At 42.4% G+C, this 6,957-nt stretch overlaps 1 long non-coding RNA gene across 1 annotated transcript in view; it reads left to right on the forward strand.

The window, feature by feature from the left end:
- The window catches only part of LOC102026678, an 8,457-nt gene extending 2,366 nt beyond the window's left edge, over positions 1 to 6,091 (forward strand). The window contains exons 2-5 of the long non-coding RNA XR_264917.2: positions 4,479 to 4,665; positions 5,189 to 5,383; positions 5,778 to 5,890; positions 5,988 to 6,091. This is a non-coding gene — a long non-coding RNA (uncharacterized LOC102026678). The remainder of the gene's footprint in view (positions 1 to 4,478; positions 4,666 to 5,188; positions 5,384 to 5,777; positions 5,891 to 5,987) is intronic.
- The last annotated feature ends 866 nt before the right edge of the window (positions 6,092 to 6,957 follow it).

The following is a 6,957-nucleotide window of genomic DNA, read 5'->3' on the forward strand; positions in this document are numbered from 1 at the left end:
GATCATCCTGCCTCAGCCTCCCGAGTGCTGGGATTACAGGTGTGCGCCACCACACCTGGTTTAGACAGGGAAATTCTAAATTTTGGGAATTACTTTCTACTAAGCCACACTGCTTAGGAGTTAGAGAGTGGCTCACTTAATTCTAATCCCAAATGTTCCTCCATCCTCATCCTGGCCTGAATGAGCCTTGGCACTACTTTCCACCCAACTCACCAAGCAAGCATCTCTTTGTGGTTTGCTTTCCCCCTTGGGTCAGGGAGAGAACATATGGGTTCAGCGTGGTTTTTAGTGTAGCTCTTGTTTACAGTTTTCTTGTGGAACTGAACAATCTTGTGAAACTAAAATCCATTGCACAATTTTTTCTGATGCGCAGATAAAATCCAGTTTGGGCCTATGAGTTGGGAGTTGGAGCCAGTGTGGCCTGGACAACAGCGCTGCCGCCACCTCCTGAAACCCTCTCAGAGCGGCCATCTGGCCCTTCTGGATGCCTCTGTTACCTCTGCTCATTCCAAGGAGGAGAAACTTTGGAATGCAGCTTACAGGAAGCCTTGGGCTTGGGAAAGCTAAAAGAAGCCCTTTATTTTTATTTTTACTTTTTTTTAAAACCAGGACATAAATTTTATGTTTTTTTCTAACGTTTAAATAGAAGTTAAGTTTTCAAAACAAACTGTCTGTCCAACAGGAATTAAAGAAAAAGTAGGTCCACATTATGTAATAGAAATACAATGCCCTGGGGTAAAGATTATATAACAATACTAGTGTTTTTTTTATTCTTTTCTGAACACTGTATTACAAAATATTACAATTTCTCATTTTTATATAGTACACTGAAGTGCTTCCCACAGTGCTACGTTTTGGAAAGTGTAGGGCAAGAAGCAATCTCAAGTATTAAAAACAAAACAAAGCAGCTTTTGTGTCCTTGCTGCCTGTGGTAGAATGGCCTGTTGGTGGTGGTGGTGAGGGCCCGGAAGTGGCAGCACCGGAGAGTTCTGAGTAGGAGAAAGCAAAGAATGTGAGACTTGGATATCTGGAAGCTTCTGGGCTTCTTCCTGAAGAAAGAAAGAGTACTATATTTCTGTCACACAGTTATGGACTTGCCTTTCTTTAAAAGGAATCCTTTTTAAAAATTAGCTCAAGGTAGGTTGTTTAGGCTGGCCCTGAACTCAAAGTCATCTTGCTGGGATTACAGATGTGCACCAGGCAAGATGTAAACAGGGTTAGATGAGAAGCTACCAGTTTAGCTGATACATATATTATCTTTTAACTTTAAAGGCTTTTTGCCAATTGGATTAAATACGTTTGTACTAAGACTTGTTTGGCTATTACCTCAAGTTGAAACATTACATAGTGACAATTGTTTGAGTTTGGTTCTTTGTCTGTGAAGAATTTTGTAGACATTTTATTGGCTTTCTTGAGACAGGGTCTTACTGTGTAGTTCAAGCTGCCCTTGGACTCACTATGTGGCCCAAGCTGGCCTTGAACTCACCACAATCCTACCTCAGCTTCCTGAGTGCTGGGATTACAGGGGTACATCAACATGCCCAGCTTTTTGTGGCTATTTTAAAAGTATTGTGTTTTCATTACTGATCAACCATTTCAGAAATGATTATCTAGACATGATACTTTACACAGATGACCCCAAAAACTCCACCAAAAGACTCCTAGAAGTAATAACCAAATTCAGTTGCACAGCTGGATACAAAGTCAACACTCAAAAATCAATAGCATTCCTATATGAAAACAATGAACTCACTGAGAGAGAAATTAGGGAAAGTATACCCTTCACAATAGCATCCAAAAAACCGAAATACTTAAGAATCAATTTAACAAAGGAAGTGAAGGATCTATTTATTGAAAATTATAGTACTAAAAACAAAAAGAAAAGAAAATTATAGTACTCTGAAAAAGGAGATCAAAGAAGATATCAGAAAATGGAAAGATATCCCTTGCTCATGGGTAGGAAGAACCAACATTGTGAAAATGGCCATATTCCTAAAACTGTGAAATAGATTTAATGCAATCCCAATCCAAATGCCATTAGCACACCTCACAGAACTAGAGAAAACACTCCTAAAATTCACCTGGGAGCAGAAGAGACCTAGAATAGCAAAAGCAATCTTGGATAACAAAGGCAAGGCAGGAGGCATGACAATCCCTGATTTGAAATTATACTACAAAGCTATTGTGATAAAATCAGCGTGGTATTGGCAAAAAACACAGACCTGAGGACGAGTGGAACAGATTAGAAGATGCAGACACAGCTACAACCACACTCTGCCACCTTATCTTTTTTTTTTTTTTGGTACTAGTAGTCAAACTCAGGGCTTTGCACTTGCCAGGCAGGCACAGTGCCACTGAGCTATATCCCTGGCCATCAGCCACCTTATCTTTGACAAAGGGGCCAAACATATTCCCTGGAAGAAAGACAGCCTCTTTAATAAATGGTGCTGGAAAAACTGGCTGTCTACATGCTGAAGACTAAAACTAGACCTTTGTCTACCACTATGCACTAAACTAAAGTCAAAATGGATCAAAGATCTGAATATTAAAACAAAACCACTAAATTTACTGGAAGAGAAAGTAGAAATCTTGTAGACATAGTGGTAGGCAGAGTGTTCATGAAGAAAACCCAAACTGCACAGGAAACACTTCAAAGAATCAGCAGTGGGGACCTCATCTTTTAAAAAGCTTTTGCACATAGAAAGAAATTACCAACAGAGTGAAAAGACAACCCACAGAGTGGGAAAAAATTTTTAGCCAACTGTCCCTCAGACAAAGGACTTCTATCTAGAACATGCAAAGAATTGAAACAAACAAACAAAAAAAAGAATTGAAACAAATCAGACCCCCCAAATTCAAAGACCCAATCCAAAAATGGGCATCGGAAGTGAACACCCACTTCTCAGATGAAGAAATACAAATGGCAAATAAATACATGAAAAAAATGTTCAACATCATTGGTCATTCAAGAGATGCAAATAAAACCAGCACTGAGATTCCATCTCACCCCAGTAAGAATGGCTATTATCAAAAAATCAACAAATAACATGCTGGAGGGACTGTGTGGAAAAAAGGAACCCTTCTCCTCTGTTGGTGGGTGTGTAAAGTGGTGCAACTACTGTGGAAATCAGTGTGGAGAAACCTCACAAAATTAGGGTTAGAGGTCCCATTCAACCCAGCGATTCCCCTTCTGGATATTTTTCCAGAAGAATTAATAATATCATACCACAGTGATATATGTGCACCCATGTTTATAGCAGCACAATTCATAGTAGCTAAATCCTGGAAACAGCCCAAATGCCAGTCAACTGAGGAATGGACCAAAAAGGATGTGGTATTTTTATACAATGGAGCTATTAAGAAGGATAAATTTGAGACATTTGTAGGGAAATGGATTTAACTTGAGACCATACATAAGTGAGATAAATCAGACTCGCATGTGTAAACATTGTATTGTCTCCCTAGTGTAATAGTAAGATCCAAAATCTACAATAGATATTGTGAAATGGGAAGAAACTGTTCAAAAAGAAAGAGAAACTGGGATGAGGAAAGGAGAAAATAAGAAAGGGAAATGGATAAATAAATAACTAAACACAAGAGAGTTAAGATAGTTGTAATACTAATTGCTATTAGTTCATTGAAAAGAAAGGTTTGTATCTATATTGTTGATCAGTTTTTCATGCATATATTTTCTAATATGAGCAACTACTTTGAAGATAACAATCCGCAATATACTAACCATTGTTACTCTCCTACAATCTTGTTCTCAAATTTTGTACCATTGTTTTTATAGTTTTTTTCTTTAAAAAAATGATAATCACTCTAGAAGAAACACACAACCACATAACACACACATTCTTTCTTTCTTTCTTTCTTTCTTTCTCTTTCTTTCTTTCTTTCTTTCTCTTTTTTAATAGTGCTGGGGATGGGACCAAGGGCCTTGCACAAAGTAAGTATTGTACCACTGAGCTATATCCCCAGCCCTCACACATTTATCAGTGTTTTCCATCTCATATCTCACTCCTGGTATCAAGTTCTTTCATGAATCTCTGGCATTGTCCAGAACTCCTCACTGTGATGTTTCCCCTACACAGAAACTTCCAAGAACATAGATGTTGAGTCTAATAGATCTCAGTTCAAATGTTAAAATATTGACTGTCATTTACTGGCTATATGGGGATACTGGAGATTCCTAATGCTCCATTCCACACTGTAAAACAAGGATATACCGTCAGTTAGGGCACAATATCAGGAGTAGATACATAGATAGCCAATCCTGCGGCTTGCCTGGGCCACATGGAGTGAAGAGGAATTGTCCTGGGCCACATGTAAAGTACATAACATAGTTGATGTACATAAGCAGCACAACATTTTTAAGTATTTCAATTCATTATTATGAAATAAGCCCATTTAAGTTTAGTAATTAGGTAATAAAACTTACACGTCTTCTTCATACCAATAACTGTCTGTTTTCACAGGCACACATACGTAGGTGGATTTAAATTCTATTATTGGCAGCTGCCAAGAGTGTGAGGGTGATCTGGCTACGACATGCTTCACCTCACTGATCGCCAGGGTTGATTCAGCTCATCTGGCTGGCTAGGCAGATGTGCCCTTTCTGCCTCACTGCCGCGTGCTTCCCAGTTAAAGAAGACGACCTTCCAGGTAGAGGGTGACCCTTCCCTCAGTCAAGGGTGTGTGGCTGGCTGAGCTCCCCTGCTAGACCCTGCAGACAAGCTCTCAAGGTCATAGCCAGGTTCTGCTTGCCAAGTCCAAGTGCAAGGCGCATGAGCTGCCCCTGGGTTTCAAGTGGACCCTGTGGGGCCGGTGAGGGAGGTGGGGTCAGCACTGCCCCGTGCCCATTCCATGGTGACCTGTGCAGCCCATGCTTGAGTACTGCACAATCAAGTTACAAAAAAAATCACTAAAGCTTACCTAATAATGTTAAGTTTATGATGTGGTGGGGCCACATTACTAACTGTCAAGGGCTGTGTGTGATAATGTAAATAAAATGCTTTGCCCAGTTACCTGGCACTTAGCACTTTATATGCGCTAGATATTATTTCTTTTCATCTCCCAGGGGTATTGATTCTGTTTCTGAAATCACATTAAGTTGATTTGACTACAAGAACAATTAAGTGTGTCACTACTTCAGGGTTTCACTGATAGTGCCTAAATTCCATTCTAGAAAGGAAGAAAAAATAGGGGGAAGAAGACGAACGTTAAAGAAATGTAACTCAATGGGCAAATCCTACACAGCGTGATGAAACCCGAAGGTGTTACGTCACTGGGTAGCTGTTACCTTGTGTTTACACTACGGCTGGCACTGTGTTCCACAAGCGGGACGAGACGTGATCTGGAGCAGCATTTGGAGTCCCAGCAAGTTAGCACTGTGCGTTGTCTCTCCCAGGGCTAGGCTGGCTTCACTCGCTCTTCATTTTTCTAGAGTCACGGGAGTGGGGGGAGGGGGCAAGACCGAGGATGACAAAGAAGGGTCCAGTGTTTCCTGCCCTGTAGCCATCTCCCGGGACTTGCAGTGCAGATCCCTTGGGTCTCATCCTGAGCTCCCAAGGCTTCCTGTCCGCCCCATACACTCCCCGCAAGCTTTGGTCCTCGCTTGTCTCAGAGCCGTGTGGCTCAGCTAGAATGCAAGGCTGACTGCTCCACGCTCAGAGTGCAGCCGCGCTATTCCCCCCGGGCAGGCCCTCGAAATCCTCTAGGGTTCTGTAGCTCCGGTCCTGGTACAGTAGTTAGAGGCTGTTATGACTTATGTCTAGATGTCCTCCTGAAGCTCCATGCTGTCAACGGGTGAGGCTTCTTCGGATCTAGAGCGTGTGATGCTGGAACTGATTCATGGAGCAATGCGAGGTCAAGGGCGCAAAGCTGACGGGTGAGCTCTGCCCTCCCTGTGTAGTCTGGGTAAGATAAAAGGAGCTGAAAGGCGTTAAGGACACTTATTTGGTTGCTCTCGCCTCTCTGCTCACCAGGAACCAGTCCTCCTCTGTGATGCCCTCTGCCGTGTGCCGCCCTGACTTGGAGCCAGATGATTACGAGCTGAAACCTCGACAGACTGTGCACTAAATAAACCTTTCCTCCCTTAACTTTGGGTGTTGGGTATTTTGTCTCAGCCATGAGAAAAGTAACTAAGACAGAGGGTGAGCAGGGAGCGGTTTGAATCACTGACTGGAAAAATGGAAAACAAAACAAACTGCTGAACTTGTTGATTCAACACTTCCTTCTGCACACTTCCTTCCTTTGACTTCCCAGAAATAATTCTTCAAAAATTTGTTTTGCTTACGGAATTTTCAAACATGCTGACATAGAAAGAAAAGTAATTAACCCCTGAGTACCCATCACATGCAATTTCAACAGTCATCAACATTTTGTCTATTTTACGTCGTCTCTGCTAGGAAAGAGGAAAAGAAACAGAAGTATGAGCTCACAGGGCAGGTTCATTTCAGAGCACACCCAGAGGGGCTGTCCTGGCCCCAGAGAAGGGCCTCTCTGCACAGGCTATAAGGTCTTCTGTCGGTCCTGGGCAAAGGCAGGGGTGCCGTGACAAGAAGTGGTAGTTATCAGCTAGGGACAGAGGTTGAGAACGCACAGGGAGTTCAGTCGCTTGTCAAGCACAGGGCTGAGGACGGATTGCAGCTGTGGTTTCTGGGCCTTATCAGCCCTTAATTACCTTTGTAGTAGGTTCAAGCGCAGCAGTGGGGGTGCGAGGAGATCACCTCCTGGGTGAAACTGGAATACTGCGGGTTAACTGTACCTGGGAAAATTGATGGGGCTAACTTCCCTAAGGAGATTGATGGTTCTGTGAGGTCATGTCAGTGGAGCGGAGCAGACTTGGACAGTTCTGCCAAAACGCTCTGTTGTGTAACCACGCCTGATAAGAGCTCGCCAACACAAGGTTGCCCTGCAGGATAAAAGTGATATAAACATGAAGGCAAGACCCTG

This window comes from Chinchilla lanigera, unplaced genomic scaffold, assembly GCF_000276665.1.
Source record: "Chinchilla lanigera isolate Chin_1 unplaced genomic scaffold, ChiLan1.0 scaffold00149, whole genome shotgun sequence".
Taxonomy (NCBI): Eukaryota; Metazoa; Chordata; class Mammalia; order Rodentia; family Chinchillidae; genus Chinchilla; species Chinchilla lanigera.